The 21,991-nt window shown below is 41.1% G+C and overlaps 1 protein-coding gene across 1 annotated transcript in view; it reads right to left on the bottom strand.

Annotated features, from left to right (window-relative positions):
• SPARCL1 (SPARC like 1) overlaps positions 1 to 21,577 on the bottom strand; it is a 45,537-nt gene extending 23,960 nt beyond the window's left edge. Inside the window, exon 1 of the mRNA XM_002717029.6 lies at positions 21,268 to 21,577. The gene's annotated coding sequence lies outside the window, so the exon portion shown is untranslated. The remainder of the gene's footprint in view (positions 1 to 21,267) is intronic.
• Between the last annotated feature and the right edge of the window lie 414 nt (positions 21,578 to 21,991).

Here is a 21,991-nt window from a genome sequence, read left to right as displayed (position 1 = left end):
GGAAGCTGGATTGAAAGCAGAACAGCCAAGACTTGAACCAGTGCTTCAAAATGGAATGCTGCTTTGCAAGCCATGGCCTAACCCAATGCACTACAACACTGGCCCTCTATTTGGTGTTTTTTCTGTGCTAAGGAGTAAGCATAAGTGAAGAATGAGAAACTGAAGAAAAGGGAAGGAAAGTAGATGTGGAAACATCAATAGACTTGCAGTGAACCTCAGCTCCTGAGCTTCTTGTCTCTGTGACTTTGTCCTTGACCCTGTGCTTTACTTTGGGCAGGGTGATATTAGCAAGCTTGATGCCAGCCAAGGCTTGGAAGTCCTTTCACATTGGAAGTCATCTGCCACACTCTTTGAAGCTGGGAGTACACTGCTGAGGAATAAGAGGCCATATGGAAAGCATCTTAGAGGGTGAGGGAATCATCTTGGATGGTTCATCACCAGTTGTGCTCCTAGATTTCTGGAGCGGCTTGAGTGACTTTACACAAAATCAGCAGAAGAACCAACCAGTTGAGCCCAGTCCAGATTGAAGAATCATGATTAGATATGGGGATGTGATGTTAAGCTGAGCAATTCTGGGGTGCACTGTTATAGCACAATAGATAACTGAAACAGGAAAATAGGTTAAGTTTGCTGAGCCACGGGGAAGACAATTTTACTTTAATAGTGATTAATTTCACTTTAATAGTGATTAACGGGCTAGACTCTGAAACAGGACCTCTGGGGCACTAATACTTAATTTATACAATCTTGGACAAGTTGTTTAGCTTTTGGGAGCCTCAGTTCTTAATGTGCAAAGTGATGTGATGATTAACAGAACTGACACAATCTTAGTAAGCCCTAAATATTTGTTGATCTAATAGTAAAGCATAGGAAGAAGGTTGCACATTGATGAGAAGGAGGGAATCTTTATTCCTTAAAACAAAAGGGAGGAAAGCTTACCTGTAAGGATGTATTGAGAGAGGGACCACAGAAATATCAGTTCATTAAGATGGAGTTAGTTATGCCTCTTACCTTTGTATAGCATTTCACAGTTTATAAAGTGTTTTCTTGTTTACTGACTCAAGAATCTAATTATCTGTCCAAATACATGAGAGGTGAGAGGTGAGCAAGAATTCCAAGGCTGAGCTTTGGATTGAGAATTCAGTGTTCTCTGGGGCTGGTGCTGTGGCGTAGCGGGTAAAGCCACTGCCTGTAGTGCCAGCATCCCATATGGGCACCAGTTCGAGTCCCAGCTGTCCCACTTCCTATCCAGCTCTCTGCTATGGTCTGGGAAAGTAGTGAATGATGGCCCAAGTCCTTGGGCCCCTGCACCCACGTGGGAAACCCAGAAGAAGCTCCTGCCTTCGAATCAGTGCAGCTCTGGCCGTTACAGCCAATTGGGGAGTGAACCAACCTCTCTCTGTGTAACTCTGCCTTTCAAATAAATAAATAAATCTAAAAAAAAAAAAAAAAAGAATCCAGTGTTCTCACAACAGTCTAATGGACAGGCTAGAGGCTAGAGATCTGAAGATCTGGCTTTAGGCCTCGGCCCCAGCCATGTACTAAATGCTGCCCTGAGCAGGTCACTCAGTCTCTGAAAACTTCATCTGTGGAAAGGGACCAACAGTTCCTTCCCTGTGTCAAAGGGCGCCATTGAGGTGGGGCAGCTCCCTGCAAACTCTGAAGCACTAAGCATATGTGGTCATTTTCCCCGCAGCTCTGCCTGCGGCCCCTCATCAACACTAGCATGATAGTCCTTCCTGCCTCGTGTTAGATGTGACATTCGTGAGAAGAACTTGACTCTTCTCCTCCTACCTTCCATGCCCTCCTCCTCTCAGTGATTTCAAGCTATCCAGGAGCCCTAGTTCTAGGAATCCACAATTAATTCCCTTATTAAAAACAAACTCACATGTCTATACATTTAAATCCTAGGGTGTTTTAATGACTTTTTAGAAACCCTTTATTTATTTATTTTCCTTACTTATTTTTATGGGGGGTGGTGGGGAAAGAGAGAGAGAGAGAGAGAAATCTTTGATCCACCAGTTTATTCCCCAAATGCCCACAACACCTAGGTCTGGACCAGGCCAAAGCTGGACCCAGGAATTCAATCTGGGTCTCCCAAGTGGATGGTAGACACCCAATTACTTGAGCTATCACCTGCTGCCTTCCAGTCTCTCTAGGAAGGTGGAATTAGCAGCTGGAGCTGAGATTTGAACTGAAACACCCTGATATGGGACAGGAGTGTGTAACCCCTGTGCCAAACTTCCACCCCTGAATCCTAGTTTTTTATGTGTATTGAAGCCATAATTAGGAGAGAAGAATATTCCTGAATTAGTATTCTTTCCTTTTTATTTTTTTAAAGATTTATTTATTTGAAAATCAGAGTTACACAGAGAGAGAAGGAGAAGCAGAGAGAGAGGCAGAGAGAGAAGTCTTCCATCTGCTGGTTCATGCCCCAAATGGCTGCAATGGCCAGAGCTACTATGATCTGAATCCAGGAGCCAGGAGCTTCTTTTGGGTCTTCCATGTGGGTGCAGTGGCCCAAGGGCTTGGGCCATCATTCACTGCTTTTGCAGACCATAGCAGAGAGCTGGATCAGAAGTGGAGCAGCCGGGATTCAAACTGGTGTCCATGCTGGGATGCCAGCACTGAAGGCGGCAGCTTTAGCCACTATGCCACAGTGCCAGCCCCTAATGTTCGAACTATTCTCAGTATTTCATGTTGGCCTTAGCCAAAAGGAGCTACTAGAGGATTGAGAATGTAGACAAAACTGAAGAGAAGCCTTTTAAGCTCAGAACTAAGTGTGGGGTTTGCCTTGGAGCATTGGGTGGCCAGCTGTGTGGGCTGTTTGAGATCCACATTCGCTGCAAGGGCCCTGATTGTTTACTGTGTCCCTGGGTGAAAATTATTTTTTTCCTTTTGGTCTTGTGTTTATTTCCATTCTGAGATTGGAAATAAAATTTAAAGACAGAATGCCACGTCTGTTGGAATGATCCAAGCGGGGCCCCACGTCAAGGTTCAGTACTTGCGCTATATTTCTAAAGGCAGGACCTTGAGGGACAACCAGTATCTTGTATTCATCTCTCGTGTTCCATTTTGTGCCTCATACCAGTCGCTGGGCACTTTTGTCTCTCTGAGCTAATTGTATTTGCCACACATTGATCAAAATAATTTCATGGCCTTTAGCTTTTTTATTTTAAGCTGAACAAATGTGCTGATTTGTGTAAGTAAGACACAGTGGAGCACTTTCCTGGGAAATGAGAGATATTTTGAAAACAACTGTCAAACTGAAGACTCAGGGAACTTAATTAGCTGATGCTTGCAAAGTACTTTGCAAATGAAAACCATGATGTCCTTGCTCAGTACGATGAATGCCATTTATTCTTGGATAAGTAGAAAGCCATTTATTTTGAGACAATCAAATCTGGTGTGCACTCTGCAAAATGCAGACTGTGATTTTTGCAGACAAAACTCTAGATGAAAAATGCAGAAATGAGAAAATTTTTGAATACACAGAATAGTTATTCTTGAAAACTTACATAAGCCACCATGGATGTGAAATTAGATAAATATTATTTTCCTAGTGTATGCGCTTACTCAAAGGCAGCAGCATAGTTGAAAAATACTTGGTAGGCAGTTGGTAGATCTGTTACAAACCTGAACTTCTATTTATTAAGCAAGAGACTTTGGTCAAGTCACTGATTTCTTTACAGAGTAGGAAAATAGTTGTGCCTTACACATTTGTCTTCTAGGGTTGTTGTTGTTGTTTTTTACCCCCAAAGAAATCTTTTACTTAAGGAATAAAATCTTCATGCATTTCATACATACAACTTTAGGAATATAGTGATTCTTCCCACCATATCCACCCTCCCACCCACTCTCCCACCCCACCTCCCCCTACCTCTCCTATTCCAGGTCTATTTTTTTACTAAGATCTGTTTTCAATTAACTTTATACACAGAATATTACCTCTATACTTAGTAAAGAGTTCAACAATTTGTATGAAAAAAAAAAAAAACCCAAAAACCTGTTCCTTAACAGTCAAGACAAGGGCTGTTCAAAGTCATTGCATCTTGAAGTTAATTTCACTTTTTTTCTTTGAGAAACTTAAAACTTAGAAGCATCCAAGAATGATACATCTTTTGAGAACACTTAGACATAACTATAACTTATGAGACATAAGAATATCCTTCACTTAATACATTAAAAGAAAGTAAATCTGAGAGCAAGTTTTATCATTAAAGAGGCACCTAAGAAAACAAGCAGTGGAGTTGGACACATAAGCATAACTAAAATGTATAAGAAATAAGAATATCCTCCACTTAATACACTAAAATGAAATAAATCTTTGAGAACAAGTTTTACTGTTAACTTTCATAGTACCACTCTTTGAGGACAGGAGTCCTGCATGGAAAGTTAGTGTACAGTGACTCCTGTTGTTAATTTAACAACACTCTTATGTATGGTGTCAGTGATCACCTGAGGCTGTTGACATGATCTGCCTAGGTTATGGAAGCCTTTTGAATCCAAACTCTGTCAGTGTTTAGACAAGGCCATGAGCAAAGTGGAAGTTCTGTCCTCTGTTCAGAGAAAAGTACATTCGTCTTTGATGACCACTTCTTTCTACTGGAGTCTCACCCACTGAGGTCCTTCATGTAGGACATTTTTTTTGCCATAGTGTCTTTGCTTTCCATGCCTGAAATGCTCTTGTGGGTTTTTCAGCCAGACCAGAATGCCTTAAGGGCTGATTCTGAGGTCAGAGTGTTACTTAAAGTGATTCTCATTCTATAAGTCTGCTGTGTGGACTGCTTCCCATGTTGGAGCATTCTTTCCTTTTTATTTCTATCTATTATTACTACCAAACAATCCTATTTAAATGATCACTTTAACACTTAATCCTATCTATATGATCATTTTAACATTTAATCCTATCAATATGATTACTTTAACACTTAAAATGCTATTTTTACCACCCAGCTTAAGGGGATTTGGGGTCCCATGGCAAGTTTTTAAACTGTATCTAGGGTTGTTTTGAGACTCAATTGTGATAATGTAGTCATTTGGTAATTTCACCCACTGTAAAAGTAAAATGAAAGAGGGGTAAAAATTTAGTGCGGTGGTTAAGATGCTGCCTGGGACACCAACATCCGTATTGGAGTGCCTGTGTTTGAGTCTTGGCTCTGCTTCCAATTCTAGCTTCTGTTAATATGCATTCTGGGAGATAGCAAGTAGTTGGGTTCCTACCACCCATGTGTGAGACCAGGATTGAGTTCCTGGTTGTTGACTTCAGCCTGATTCAGCCCTGGGTGTTGCAGGCATTTGAGGAGTCAGTGGATGGGAGACCTCTCTGTATCTCTCTGCCTTTCAAACATATTAAATAAATAAATAAAATGGAAAATACTTTACAAATGAAATGAAAGATATCATTTCTTTGAAGTACTCATAGGATAGATGGCTTAATAACCCTAATAATTAATAATTCAAAGAGACTTTAATTTATACTGTTACTTAGAGTCCTTAAGTTCTTTCTTTCTTTCATATCACTGTTTCTTGTCCTGAATCCAGGAAGGTTAAAAATGATAGTGGCTGGGAACTTTAAGCAGGGCCTTTGCCTTTTGTTGGGGACAGGGTATCTCATTGCTAAAATATTATGAGAACCTCACTTAGAATTTAAAAAGGTGACAGTTAGACTGCTTTTTCTAAGTGTGGCTTTTCTGATGGGGCACGATGGGGGAGCCAGCATTTGGGATGTAAAATGCCTAGAGTTCTTCTCTTGGCTGGCCCATGTACCACTGAGACAGACACCCAAATGAAACACTGGGCATGGCAGAAAGGAGCCTCCCCTGAGGAACCAAACACCCACAAATGTCAACTCTATTCCAACTTTCATCTGTAGATGTCTTGAGGCAAGTTTTTTTTTTTTTTTTTTTTTTTCCAATGAGAAAGTAGAGTGTTTTATTGTTTTGTGGTAGGGAGCATATTCAACATTCCCCTGATGGCTTTCTTTTTCTTTCCTTTTTTTTTCCAAACTTAATTCAAATTAGTTTAATTTTCCCCCCATTTTATCTTTTTCTCTTTTGTTAATATAAAGAGGACAGATTTTAGGCAATACATAGGTATGTTTAGTTTCACAACCACACTTCTCCCCCACTTCCCTTTCCCCCTCCCCTCTCTCTATCAGTTTTTGCCAAGACATAATTCTAATCCACTCTATAGGCACAGACTTAATTCACTACTAACCATAATATTCAACAAGTGAAAAGTAAGAAGACCACAGTTCCACAGGAGTATAAACAAGGGCCAAAAATGACAATCATATCACAAAATGCCCATCTCATTCCTATAAATTTTTTGTATTCTTATTAACTGCCATATATCAGAGAAAATATATGATATTTGTCTATTTGAGACTGGCTTATTTCGCTAAGCATAATGGTTTCTAATTGCATCCATTTTGTTGCAAAAAACAAGATTTCATTCTTTTTTATGGCTGAGTAGTATTCCATAGTGTACGTATACCACATTTTTTTTTTATCCTGTCATAAGTTGATGTACATCTGGGTTGATTCCATATATTAACTGTTAATTCACTGTTGTGAATTGAGCTGAAATTCATATACTGACTTTATTTCCTTTCCATAAATTCACAAGAGTAGGATGGCTTGGTCATATGGTAGATTTATTTCGGGTTTCTGAGGAATCGCCACACTATTGTCCATAATGGTTGTACTAGTTTACATTACCAAGAGGGACCTTTTTCCCACATCCTCACCTGCATTTATTGTTTTTTGATTTTTGAATGCTAGTCATTCTAACTGGGGTAAAGTGAAACTGAGGCAAGTTCTTACATTTGTCATTTAACATGTATAAATTTTGTGGTAAAGATGTCTGCAAATTCTTTGTTAATTTCTTCTACTGGGAGGTGGAGCCTAATTTTCCTCCCCTTGAATCTGCACTGGCCCTAGTGACATACATGAACAATTGATTGAGGCAGACTTCTGAGGCTAAACGTTGGAGTTTGTACCTACATCTCTTGGAACTTACTCTGGAAGCCCTGAGCCACTGTGTAAGAGACTAACATGCCACAGAAGTCACTGTGCCATAGTCCCTGCCAACCCCAGCTTGCCACCTGGCCTTGCAAAGGCATAGGACTTGTGAGTGGAGCCATCTGTACACTCCAGACCAGCTCATTTACCAGCTGAGTACTTTCAATTGACCTGCTTAAGTTCCTGACCCACAAAATCATGAGACATTGTGAAATGGTTGCCATTTTAAGTCACTACATTTGTAAACAATAATTGAAATAGATATTAAATATTTTACATGGAATAGCCTTAAGTATAGTTATTAATAGTAGAATCCTATATGCTCATCCAGATATTATTTTACTGAAAAAGTAAATTTTTGTCATTGACTATTTAATAGTAGCTGATATAATATTTATATAAATATACTCATTAAATATTTATATCATATTTTACATACAAATAATATATAATTTATATAACTAAATATATAAATATAACGAGTATTATGAGTATATAAATATTTATATATTTATAAATATTTTTATTAATATAAATAGTACTGATATAATCTTTGAGATGTTATCACTTGCCAGGTACTGTGGTAATAAGCACTTGACCTAGGTGCCATGCAAGCTTTCCCACCTATGACTTCACCTCTATTTCCTAGAAGTATCCATCCAAGGGGAACTTCATGAACATAGTGCATTGCCATTGCACACAGTTTTGCACTGTGCCTGTTTCAGTCATGGAAGCCTAAAAGGGATGACTTTTCTGGGACACTCTCATAACTCTCTGTTTCTGGCTCAGGGAAAATGAGTAGATCTCCCTTCTTCTGTAATGTATAAGTGAGAGATTACTGAAATCCTATTTAGAGGCTTATGACCGCAGGATTATCCTAGGCAAGATTGTGTAATGTCCACCTTTCCATACCTCTTCATCATTTCTTTCAGAGTTCTTCCTCTCATTAAACTGCTCACTAATGCTCGCTAATCTCACCATGTCTCATTACAGATTTCCACAAGCCATGCATATACAGGGGCAGGTCTCGGTTTTTTCCTTTTTTTTGGGGCAGGGGTCAGTGTTTGCCTTCAGGAAGTCTCCACCACTTTGCTTCATGGTGTAGTGGGAGAAATTATCTTGGCCATGTTAATTTTGCTTTGCTCAAATCCTATTATGATATCTGTCCTTCTATTTCCTTGTTGTCTGTGATTGCAGGGGTCTCTTAAATTTACATTTTTTTACCCCCTCACACTATATTTTTCATATTCTTTGTGGTATGGTTATCTAAGTATGGCTAGAATGGATGCACCTCAAAATTAAGAAACTTAATTTTTGGGTGCCCTTGCACAGGCTCCCTACAAAAATCTTGTACATGATTTTGATCTTTCAGTTTTTTAAAAAAGAGGGTCTCATACATTTTTTTAAACTTCTGGCTTCACAAATCCTGAATCCATTCCTAAGGATGGCTCTCCCAACGGCCAGTGGCATTGGTGACATTGCAGGACTTAATAGTGACTTGAGTGCTTCCTGTTGTTGACTGCTTGGTTGTTCTGCTTTTGAAGTCTAGCTCCTGAAATGACCAGGTAGATTAGCCCTATTCCTTTTCTGCCCTTAGTTCTTCTTTCTACTCATTAATTTATTTTATTCTTTACCTTGTTGGAATTTCTTTCTCCCGAGTGCCTATGGTTCTTGGCTTTCTCCTCTGACTGCTCTTATTTGAATATCTCTTATTAGTGAAACTCTACTGATGTAATAGACAACCCTTTGGATTCTGTGGAAATGGTCTCTCTTTTGCTAATAGGGTAAGTCAGATGTTAAATTCTGTTAGTTGGGGGAGGAATCTCAAGTGCTTTCAGCTCTGTGAATGGATCAAGAATTATTCATTGGAGGTAGTTCTCCTCCAGGACTAAGAAAAACAGCAACTAATACCCAAGAACAGTTCCAAGTAGCCTCATTCTCATGGTGTTGGGACCCTCTGGGAACAGTGGTATGCTTTGATGAGTATTCAGTTCTTGTGTGAACAACTGGGAAAGTAAGTCCCTCCAAGCAGAAGTCCCCTTAGGATTCAGGGCATGGTTGAAACTTCTCATGTACCTTGCTGAGAGCCAACACATTTAGCAGAGAAACAATTGCTTGTCCCAGTGGTGTAACATTGCTTGTTACCTGCCTTCTCCTAAATAAGTGGACTTTATGGCTGGAATTTGAGAAGTTCTTTGAAAATAGGGTGGAAAACCAGAGCTTGTTTATGTCCTTAGAGAGAAAGCTCTGGGAAGCAAGGAAAGCAGGCAGCTGGCCCACAGCTGGTGCACGGCTGGTCCCTGACTGGTCCACAGCTGTCTATTTTTTCTCTGCCACCCTGGGAAGCGATTCCCCTCTGCATGTTTAGCTATCTTCCATTTGCTCCTCCATGTGCACTCTCCCCCTCTCTACCCTGAGCTGCCCAGGACCTGTGTGAATGGTCCCAACAGGTTCTCTTGCCCAGAGGTTTCTTGGGTTCAGCCAATAGGCAGCCCTGGCGAGGAGGGGTTGAGGGAAGGAGAGTAGTGTCAGGATATCTGATTCAGGTCCCCCTCTGTGACTGTGTTCCTCTCCTGAGGGTCACAGCCCTTCTGAGTGACCCCCTCTCATAGCACTTCCTCTCTGGGTTCAGAAAACAGTCCCACCCCTTGCGCTTAGTAGCTTCATTCTTCCTTGCCTCTTCCTGCAACCCCTTTTGACTTCTCCAAACCCTGCCCTTATCATGGTGAAGAATCCCTTAGTTACACTCTCCTCAAATTCCCAAATCCCACTTTCCTGCCTGGATCCATCACTTCCTTGCTGGGTCCTTGACTGGTACAACACTTAATTCAAAGGTAGGGATTCATAGGTTTGAATATTTTCACATCTGCTGCCAATAAAGCTGCCTCCTACTCTCAGGGCTGTGTTCTTCTAAGTCTTTCTAGAATTGCCTTATCTGGAAGACCCTTTTATTTTATTAAATGGAGAATAGCTGTCCTCATCTTTGGAGAGAACCAGAAGCTGCAAGGTATTCAAATGTGATCAGCACTCAACAAAGTAATTTTACAGATACAACCACAAGATTTGAAGATGCTATGAATTGAAAAGCTTTAGAGGAAAATATGGGCAACTAGACCTAGACGAATTTGTGTTGGAAAATGCCATTTTTTCACTCCAATGTGTTCTTCCTTTCCTCTCTTCATGCAATCTCTGGGAGGTTATGATACCAGGCTTAATCTGGGTTCTTGGGAAGTGAGTGAGTCCTTCTGCTTGTTTCTGTTCTGTTCCAGTGCTTTTCCATACCAAGGAGACCCAACTCATTTGCTCTGTTTGATCACACATTAAACATTTTTTTAAAGAGGGAGGGAGAGAGGTAGAGAAAGAGAAAAAGAGAGAGATCATGGATTCACTAGAATGGGAAAGGCTAAAGAGCTGGGAGCCAGAACTCAGTGCACATACCCCATGTGGATAGCGGGGCCTCAACTACTTAAACCATCAGCTACTTCTTCCCAGGATGTGCATTACCAGAAAGCTGGGATTGGGATCAGAGCCGAGAGTGGGACCTAGGCACCTGCAGTGAACCTGCAGGCATCCCTAGTGGCATCTTCACTGCTAGGCCAAACTCCTGCCTTGACTGAACAGTTTAAACATGATTCCAAGAAAACTGTTCTTGGGTGCTTAGTCTCAGAATAGATAGAATTTTACCTGATCAAGGGTAATCTAGTTTGCTGAGTTGAAACACAGCTGTACACAGTTGTATTTTGGTTGACTAGCCCTATACAAAGATATGTTAATTTTTTTGGATGGTGACTATTTTTGGCTGCATGGTACTGAAATGTACACATCATATTCAAGAACTGGGCTATGGATCCCTAGAGATATGAGGAGTCTTCAGAAAATTCATGGAAAAATGCATATTATGTGAAGACTGTGCATAGATTTCAATTTTTTGGTGCCAATTTTTAAAGTTGTATTTTTCACAAACTTTTTGAAGTGCCCTTATATTTGCCCTGTTGTCAACATGCTAGGAAGAAATGAGGTGCGGCAGCCACCTCCAGCCATGGCTACAGCCTTAGACATTACCTTGGCTGCCATCCAAACTCATAAGACTTAAGAAAAATGAACAAATAACCCAACACAGGGTAAACATGGACTGGTTTTATGTATCACCTTGTGGGAAAGAGAATTTAATAATATAATGATCTTAGGCTATAGTAACCTTATCCTATGAGATTGTAGGAAGACATTTTTCAAACTGTAGGAAAACACACCCCCCTCACTTTTTTCTTTCTTTCTTTCTTTTTTTTTTTTTTTTTTTTTGGACAGGCAGAGTGGACAGTGAGAGAGAGAGACAGAGATAAAGGTCTTCCTTTTTCTGTTGGTTCACCCCCCAATGGCTGCTGTGGCCGGCGCACCACATTGATCCGAAGCCAGGAGCCAGGTGCTTCCTCCTGGTCTCCCATGTGGGTGCAGGGCCCAAGGACTTGGGCTATCCTCCACTGCACTCCCGGGCCATAGCAAAGAGCTCGCCTGGAAGAGGGGCAACCAGGACAGAATCCGGCGCCCTGACCAGGACTAGAACCCGGGGTGCCGGTGCTGCAGGTGGAGGATTAGCCTAGTGAGCCATGGAGCCGGCCAAACATTTCCCCTTGAGCTCATTTACTTTAAATTGTTTTCAGATCACAAGAATCAGTGAGCTGAAGCAGGTACTTCCCTGCTCATCCTCCATGTCTGTCCCCAAAGCTACTAGAATACAAGATGACTGTGTCAAGGTCTAAAAAAAAAGTTTTTCTAGTCTAAAATAAAAGCTTCTAGAATTTTCCTCCTGTATTTTAGGGAATTATTTAAAAAGCTTTTCTAGAAAGAGATAAACCTGTCCCCCATTGTTTAGGCCTCAAAGCCTACTGTTATGCTGCTGGAGTTGGTGATCAGGGAAGAAAGAGAGAAAAGGAGATTTATGAAGGTTCAGCTGGTATTGAGTGTGTGTGTGTTTAATTCTACCAGAATGCTGCATTCCGTGGGAGAGAGTTAGCTGAGTTGTTTGGCCCCTGTGAAAGGTTGGAGGAATCCACTGCACTAACGGCTTGAGATTCCAATGTGCCAGGAAAGCCTGAGCATCTGACCAAACATGGCATCTTCACACCAGTTACAGATTTTGCTGACTTATAATTAAGATGAATTCTTTACATTTTTGTAGATCTGAGGTCAACTTCTCTATGAGTCCCTATAGGTGAAGAGGAAACTCTAATTAAACAAATTTCATAAAAATGCTTTACTTTGAGAGTTATTTGGAGGTTATTTTGGGGCTTTCCATTTAGAATTTTATTTATTTGATTTGGAGTCAGAGATAAAGAAAAGAGAGAGAGAGAGAGAGAGAGAGAATGCCCATCACTGTTTCTCTCCCCAAATGTCCACAATGGCCAGGGGTGGGCTAGAACAGGAACCAGGAGCTGAAAATTTAATCCAAGTCTCCCACATGGATGGCAGGAATGCAACCACAGGAGCCATCAGTGCTGCCTCCCAGGGTCCACATCAGCAGGAAGCTGGAATCAGGAACACTCCAAACCTAGGAATGATCATATGGGATGTAGGTGTCCTGGGTATCATCTTAAGTGCTAGGCCAAGTGCCTGCCCTTTGAGGGTTACTTTGAATGGTGTGTTCTTATCCTTGTCTGCTTTTATTAACTCTGGGGTCATAACACTTTTATTTGAATCCAGAGGAAAGTTTACTCTATTTTTTAAAAAATAACCATTTACCACTCTTCACTCAACTCATCTTCAGGTAAAAAAATTTTTAATTGGCCACATGTTCCTTCTAAAATTTTGCCTGTTTTTTCTTTATGAACTGCAAACCTGCATTTTATACACTTTCAATGAAGTATTAGTAATTATGTAGTAGTGGTAGAGGATAGTGTAGAATGTAGTTAGTAATTTTATTATTTCTGCAATTATAGATTTGTGCACATACTTATAAAACATGTATTCCCGGAGCCAGCGCTGTGGTGCAGTGGGTTAACACCCTGGCCTGCAATACCGGCATCCCGTCTGGGCACCGGTTCGAGACCCTGCTGCTCCACTTCTGATCCGGCTCTCTGCTATGGCTTGGGAAAGCAGAGGAAGATGGCCCAAGTCCTTGGGCCCCTGCACCCACATGGGAAACCTGGAAGAAGCTCCTGGCTCCTGGCTTCGGATCGGCGCAGTTCTGGCCGAAGCAGCCAATTGGGGAGTGAACTATTGGACCTCTCTCTATCTCACTCTCGCTCTCGCTCTCACTCTCTCTGCCTCTCCTCTCTCTGTGTAACTCTGACTTTCAAATAAATAAATAAATCTTTAAAAAATATATTCCCATAAATTATCATTTTGAGAACTATACATTTTGTATATAATTTTTTATTTATTTAAGGTGAGCAAATTTCATGTGTTTCATCTATACAGATTTAGGAGCATAGTGAGACTTCACACCCTCCCCCCACCCCGTACTCCCACCTTCGTTCCTTCTACCTTTCTTATTCTTTAATTTTTACAATGATATACCTTGAGTTTATCTTATAATCATAAGCTTAACACTCCACTAAGTAAAGAATTCAACGAATAGTAAGAAGAAGAAGAAGAAGAAAAAACAATTCAACGAATAGTAAGAAGAAGAAAAAAAACCCAAAACCAAAATGTACTAACTGTCTACATTTATGTCAATTAAGTTTAGGGACCTCAATAACTCCTTTTTTTCCCCCTTGTTTAACATGTTATTCAAGTTTAATAAGGAAAGTCATCTGCCTGAAAAAAAAAAAGTGTATATGTGGGAGAGAACAAGTGTTGGCTCAAAATATGCTTTGCCTAACTAAGGGATACTTGAGAAAATCACCTGGTATTAGATATGAAAATATTTGTCTTTTTTATGGAAGGGAGGTGTAGTGATAGATTTTATGACTGCTATTCCTAAACAAGGCAAGTCAAGTCAAGGTCATTGCAACCTTTCTGCCTAGTGCCTAAGAGAGAAGGCAGAACACAGGCATATCCACTGCTTGAGGCACCTTTACTTATCTTCCTTTTGTGGCAAAGACTGGCTTTCACCAGTGGAGAGGTTGTAATTGGATTTTACCATGAAAGGAAGTTGTAATTAGATTTCTCGGCAGCTCTATGGGCTCTGTCCCAGGAAAAGCCAGGAAAGAGGCCTGAATGTCTGTTCCTTCAGCTGAAAATGTCGCCCAGCCAAGTCTGCAGAGATGGGTCTAAAAGTCTCAGGTAGAAATGGCCATGCATGTGGTCAACCATCTCCAGTCTCTGATGGAACAATGCTAGCTTTGGGTCTAGTGCATGTTGTTCCAGGTAAAAGGTGGAAAGCTGTGTGTGTGGTAGTCAAATACTGGTGGGACATTGGATTTCGTAGGGAACACAGGACATTTCCTGAATGAAACCCTGAGACTGTTCTCTGTCTCTTTGTCTTGCAGTTTCTATTTCTAAAGATTGGCACAACATCATTCTAAAACATTATTCTCCATTTAGGTCTAGTAGTGGACTTACATGGCCAGAATACATTTTGGGTACTGTAGTTCATGTGTACCTTTTTTTTTTTTTTATAATTGCTTGCATTTCAGTTTCTATGGTATTTTCTAGAAATTCACATTAGAGTAAGTTTGGATTCTATTTTTGCATTTGATTTCTTTTCAGTTCCAATTTTTTTAGAACATCATTTAATTCAGAACATTGAATTTAAAGACATTTTATTTTTGAAGTTCTGCATATTACCTCACCACTTACATCTACTTAGCATAACCATCTGTCTCCCCTGGCCACTCCTTGTTTCACTGTAGTCCCCTCTCTTTTGATCCTCATTCTCTTTTCCTTTTCTCCTAAGCATTAGCAAGCTATCTGAACATGCAACTAGTGTACAAAAACAATCATCGTACCTCTGGAAGAGGGAGCAGGATTCTTCCTTTATATCAGCCACATCAATGACTCCTTGAAAATTATTGTGCTGGTAATTATTGCCTCAAGACTTTCTGATTGAATTTTCCTCTGTTGTCTTAAGATCCCCAGGTAACCAAACCCTCCATCCTTGGTTCCTGAGCTGGTAATCTCTGCAAAACTCACAACGTCTTCTCCCTCCCTCCAGACCAAGGGGACTTGCTTAATGTTTTTGGTTTTTCAAGGTACATGATGACTACTTGATATCTCTTGATATCTTTTATCTCCTCTTTGAACTGAGAAAGACATACCAGGTACCCTGGAAGAAGGAGAGATTTGCATTGACTGTTTTACCTCTAATTTTTTCCCCTTGTTTCTAATAGCATATAATTTCCTGAAGTGTCGACATCTATGCTTCCAAATAAGGCCAGGTATCTTCTGTTGAATTCGTTTATATCAGAGGAAGCTTGTAGGCTGCTATTTTTAGTAAGCATTATAACCATGGAAAAATTTCCTTTCTGGAAAATGTAGTAAACAAAATGATTATAGCTACTTCATGATCAGGCTCCAACAGAGCTTTCTCCTTCCCCTTGTTTTTATATGATAGGCAAAGGCTTTGTTATCTGAGAGCAAATCTCTTTGCCATGTTTTGGCTGATGCATACGTGCTGCTACCTGATCCACAGTTAACTCTGATGCTTTAGGGCTTTTAAAGTATTAATGAGTCTCTGGGGAGAGGTCTATGGCTTGGCATTGAAGTCATCTGAAGGCTGTAAAAGATACTTTTCTATTTTGAGTTCTCTGCTGAGTCACCATCTAACATCAAGCTGTCCCAGCCCTGGGAGTGTAGGTGATAAATCCAGACTTTTCTGGACCTCCTGATCTTCATTTGCCATCATCCTTCCTAACTGAACCTACTGCCATGCGGATCCCAGCTAGTGACAGATGCGGCTTCCACCTGCCAGGGCTTTGGTAACCAGAGTTCCACAGAGACATCATAGATACGTTAAAGCTGAATCTAGCAGTGGATGTATACATAGAGTGCTCGGGGAAGAGGGTTTTATGAGGAGATGCTTAGGGTATGTAGTTCCCATTGGCCTTCCCTTGCTCTCGGAGGAGATGGCCTTCTCTGACTTTCTCAAATTGGCCAGAGATCGCTCCTGCTACAGGGTCTTTGAGAAAGGTATTCCCACTCTTGAAATTCTCTTGCCAGCACCCACTTCTCCCATCTACCGCCAACCACCACATGCTCGAGCACACACACCCCCACCCCCACCCAGAACTAACCTCCATTCAGTCTTCACATCAGGGACAGCCTTCGGTGACTTTGGCCTGAGGTCAGGCTCCTATGCTCTCATGGCACTCATTTGGGTTTATAATCACATACTATATGTGTTCAAATACAATGTGAGCTTTTTACCCCCTCCCCCCGCCCCCAATCATGCTATGGAAAAGAGGGATTTGTTTTATATTTCTAAGTGCTTCTAACATCTCTCACATGATAAGGCACTGTCTCCCTTACTTCATCTTGAGCAACAAAGTACCATCTGGGAAAAGAATCTGAAACGATTTCAAGTACTACTTGTTTGTTTGCTTATTTTTAACAAAGCAAGATTTATTTGACTCATAAGATTTATTTAACTCTGGTGCAGCCAGGAGGGGCACTCCAAGACAGGCAGACTCCAAGTAATACTGTTCTTAGAAATATCACCTTGGCAGAATAGGTGAGAAAGAAGACATAGGCATTCAAAGCAGATTTAGCCATTATTCTTGAGGTATGACTTCATTATTACAAGAGTTAGAATTATCCTATTTTAGAAAACCACCCTTACAGATACAAGTGGTTTAATATAAGCCCTTTGCAGAACACTGGAAAAAGTGCTATGGTAAGCATCACCATTGACTGAGGACTTGGGCCTGGGGATTAACTTTGCAGCATCAGCAGGTTTCTAAAGGTGTGTCACAAACAACATGCGCTCTGTACCAGGTCATACAGAGTAGATCCAGTGAACATGGACTCTGATGTTACAGACGCTTATGAAGAGTTTTAACAAAACTATTTCATGCACTATGAGAATGGGAAAAGTCATTTTTATAAGCAAAAAAATTTACAGTGAAATAGATTTTAAATATGTATGTGTAACAATAGATTAAATATCATAACCAAAAACTTTGGTGGAGGATCTTTTCATTAGCTATATCAAAGAGGGTTTCCTGCCCAAGGTCACCTTATGTTTTGGGCATATGCAGTTTTCATTAATGTGATGATTTGATTAGTGACTGCCTCCCTAGGGACACGTTAATCTCCACAAGAGCACAGCCCCTCTCTACTCTGGCTTCCGTTTGCATCTCTGGCATTTCACAAGGTATACAACATGGAATACGTTAGTTGTTTGGGCCAAAAGATAAAATTATTACTTACTTACATAACTGCATGACCCAGAAAACACTGCAGAAAGTAAAACAGAAACCTTAATAAAAGGCATTTTGATGAAAGATGTTTTAATACCTTTTGCCCTAGTGTTAACCAATTTGAGGAAAATGATGTAGAAAAATCATAATATTCTTTTTTTCCTTTAGAAATTCAAGGTTCTTATTTATGCCATGATAATTCTGAGGCCACTGTTGGTTACAGTTTACTTCCTCGGAGATTTCAAGTTCAAAAAGGCCATTCCCATCACAGTTAGATGTAACCATGGAAAGAATTACAATAACCACTACTTGTTGAGAGTTTACATTCATTATTACAGCTAATCCTACAATGATCTTATGCATTGGTGGCGTTTTCTGTTTAACAAATGGGGGAGACTGAGGCTTTGAGTTCAGAAGCCAACCCTTACCATGGGTTGGATGATGAGAAAACAGAGACAGAGTGGAGAGTATGAATGCCGGGTTTCGTGTCCAGGCAGCCTGCCCCAGCATTGCCCTGGCTAACTGCTATACCACTGTGGGGCCCATCATAAAGACAGGAGGAGGCAGTGGGAACTGGGAAAGTAGGTTTACAGTATGTGTTATGAAGGGAAGCCGTGTCTATTTCTCTTCTTTTGCCTTTGCTCTTGTTTCTCCACTGCACCCCGCAGTAAACTGGCCATGGTTTTAATAGCTTTCTTGTTCATCTTCTTAATACCTATTCACTGAACCTTTAAAGGAAACATTTAGCTACTGCAATGTGTGTACGTAGGTTGGTTGCATAATAGGAGGGAAACAGGCCATGCCTGGAGCCTGCATTTCTAAAGAAGGATTTTAAAGCAGACTAAGAGATGTTTCACAGAGAGTCATGAGGCCCGAGTCTCTCCATCCCCTTTCATCGCCATGACAGGGTGCTCCTGCTACACACAGCCAGAAAAAGCAGCTGACATTTCAATGCTAGGAACATGGGGGAGAGGTTTACCAAAACAAAACATACTGACAGAAGCTAAACAAAAAAGCCCCTTTCGTTTGAATTTCAGTTGAAGAGGAAAAAATAACCTCCTAGAGCAAGTCAAAACCCCATTCTTGCCTTCAGAAAAGACACAAAAGGAAAAACGCGGGAGGCCTTCTCCCCTGTCCAAGTAGGCCAATAAAACAGAACTGACTGCGCCACGGCCTTTCTTCTCTCTCTGCGCACTGGCAGGGCGACTCAGCAAACTCTCCTTGGTTTCCTTTGACTTGGCCATTAAGAAGCTGCTAATTGAAGGAGTGGTAGGGACTCACAGTAACAAATGCCTCATGTGGAGCCTCCCCAGGGAACGGCAGTAGTGCCACATTTCTTTGGATTAAAGACAAAAGACAATTCAAACATTATTTCCTTCTTGTTCCCCAATTTTGGGACCAGTTACATTATTCCAAGTGCCTAAAAACAGAAACCTCCCTGACATTAGACCTCTGCTAGGCAGCCAGGAAAATCCACCCCCCCCCCCGCCCCCAACCCCAGGTCTAGATCTCTGTTGGGTGCTATACTTGGCATTGAATAAACATCTTTGATTCTACCACAACCCCCATTGTGGATATTACAACCATTTTGCTTCCTGGGTGGGTAAACTGAGTCCTGGAGGCGTGAAGTGATGGCCCAATCTCACACAGCTTGTCAGAGGCAGAGTTAGGATTCCAGCCTAAGTGTATCACGATCACAAGCTACGCTCTGTCCACGTTGCTGAGCTGCCTCAGAGGCATAGACCTGGCATTGGCATTTTATTACAGAGCAAATGTGTACAGACACAGGAAGAAACCCTGAGGGAAATCCTAGAGTCAGTTCTCTTTCTGCAGGGCTTTGCTAGGGCCATACCTTTCTGCATTCAATTCTTACAGCAAATCTCTGAGGAAGCTACTTGTTTTATGATCTCCATTCCACAAATGAGGGGACCAAGGCACAAAGGAGTTAAGGCATTTGCCAAAGTCACAGAGCTATTTAGTAGTAAAGCCTGGACATCAACCAGGTCTATGGTGTCTTCTATAAACTAGGTCTATGCAGCCAAATATGGACCAGTCCATGGTCTCATTCCCTCTGTTGGACCTGCTCCTTACCTTGGGAGCAATCAGTCAAGGTCATACACTCTGATGCCAAAGACAAAACCCAGGCTAGCCCAGGTGGCCTTGCCATGGCAAGTTCAGCTTTGTGTTTGGCAGAAGGTGCTCTGTGGGTCTTGTAAGAACCAGACCCCAACCTGGCTAGGCATCTTTTGCATAGCCAGGCCTACAGGGAAATTCCCCTGGATTTGTGAGGTCCCCTGTGTCTTCCACTGAAGATCATTCTGGAGTAAAATATGAGGGCTAAGGACACCCCAGGTCTTTGAACAAGCTGTCTGTGTTCTTCTGGGAGGAAACCGGTTCCCAGTGTGTTCTGGACATTGTGCTAACCTTCCCTAAGCTAGCAGTGTCCATGCCCTGTTACAAGCCAACTGAGTAAACATAGCCAAGAGGAAATAAAATGAATGATGTTTTGGACTTGTCCAGATACATATCACCAGTCGTTTCATCTCTGTCATCACCGTTTATTATTTTTACTTAGATGATAAGTGAAACTGTGCCATGGGAGGATATTGGGGATTAAGTCCCAAAGGACCTGGAAAGGAATCCCTACCAGCATATTCTGAGCACGGAATGCACAAAAATTCTCTGAAAGAAAAAGCCAGTATTCATGAGTAACACATCCATATGCTTTTCCAAAATGCGGAAAACAGCGTTTGTTGATTGGCTCTAAGTAGATGAAATAGACTGTACTGCTTTGCTAAGTCCTGCTGTATGATCAGAAATACCAATGTAAGTCTTCCCTAACAGATACGCATTTTTAATAGTCATAGTTTACAGTACTCATACCCATCAAGGTTTGAGTAAGCTGTGAACTGAAAAAGCTGGTGTCCACGAGAAAGGGGGGACTTTTTTAAAAAAAAGAGTTCTGTTGAATTAGACTGAATGAACATTTCTATTCAGTGTGCTTAGGCCCTGGGCCAGAGGAGAGCTCAGATACTATGCCAAGGTGACATATTTAACCTCTTTACAGATGAAAGGCAGAGCAGAAAAGATGCTCTCTCTGCAGTACCTCTTGGTGTAGAGTTTCAGCACTATTGATCTGCAGATGAAAGCATGGTTTTCTCCTGCAGGGTGACCTTCAGCAGCTGCAGGAATGAGTGAGCAGGACTGGCAGTATTGCTTTTATGCTAATATCTGACAATAGTACAGCCATCATGATCTCTTTAGCTCTTTAATACCCCATCTCCCACTGTGGCGGTTCCAAATGAAACGTCACTGGGAATTGGAGAAATTTTATGTCTGTGTGTGCGTTTTATCAAATAATAGTAGGAGGCAAGAGAAAGCTATAAAGCAATAAGAGGGAATTAGGAAAGGGATAATAGTCACAAAGACGTAAAAATAATCAAATAAGGATATATTAATGGGGTTTTTCCTATGCTTTGGAAAAGCAGAATATCTCATTTCCACATTTGGGTACAGACTAGGAGTAGGGTGGTGACTGAATAGCTTTTAGATAATTTAAACATGGAAAATATAAAAATTATTTGATTTGAAAGTTAAAGAAACACATGACTTTCCTTTTAGTTTCTTTTATATATTTGGTAAAGTATTTCAGGCTTCATTAAATCTAAATGCTATGCTGGCTAACAAGACTTTTGCATTTGTATTCTTGGTTTTTACTAAAGCCATTGTCATTTATTAATACTTACTGTTCAATTTTGAAGGAAGAAAGGAAATATGAAAACAAGTGATAAAATTCCCTATTGGTAGTTTTTTTCAAAATCATGCGAAGGGGTTTTTAATAAACAAATGACTTTTTAGTATTTAGGCAAAAACGTTAGCTTTATCAGGTCATGCACATCAGCTAAACAAATGGAATTAGAGAAGACAATACATTTATTAAAATTTACCTTCAGGTAGCTGACTGGAGCAGAGAGCCCTGGTTGAAGATGGAAGTTGAATGCCCGCTTTGCACACAGCCAGGAAATCAAAGTTTGACAAATACCCAAGAGAAACTCTTTAAATCCCTTCCTCGTTAGCTCTGCTTCTTTGCCCAGAAGCGCATTCAAGTCTATTGGAGTTGAAATTCTGCTGTTCTGTCAACTAGTCAGGGTCTGAAGTGACAGGCGAGAATTTGGAGGTCGGCACAGGCTGTCATCGTTTTTGTTGCAGATTCCTGGATTTCTCTAGCAGGCTGGCCCCCAGGATGGCGCGATGTGCAGCACAGGGAGCGCAAACCCGGAGGGAAGCCGGGAATTCTGCTGGCGTGGACGGAGTTAACCGCCCTCCCCTGGAAGCCCTTGTTCTCAGTCTCATAACTTGGCTAGAACATAAGCACTTGGCTCTGTATGCGTTTTTTTTTCCCCCTCAGAAAGGTTTTGTAAGCAAGATCCCTTTTGGGGGGAGTTTTATTTTAAGACTTTGAAAAGAAGCTCCATGCTGTTGTTTCTTCCTAAAGGAAATTGGGGGGTAGGAATTAAATGGGGGTGGGGGCGGGGAGAAGAATGGCAGCAGATGTACTTTGGAAGTGCCATTCTCACGGGTACTCTGGGTTTTAATAGCACAGCACCATCAGATCCTTTAACCTTTCTTTGAATGAGCTTCAGAAATTTACCGTGCACATGAGCCATCGCT

This window comes from Oryctolagus cuniculus, chromosome 8 (genome assembly GCF_051225735.1).
Source record: "Oryctolagus cuniculus isolate XC-2025 breed Fujian yellow rabbit chromosome 8, ASM5122573v1, whole genome shotgun sequence".
In the NCBI taxonomy this organism is placed as follows: Eukaryota; Metazoa; Chordata; class Mammalia; order Lagomorpha; family Leporidae; genus Oryctolagus; species Oryctolagus cuniculus.
This window is presented reverse-complemented; position numbering and strand designations above follow the sequence as displayed.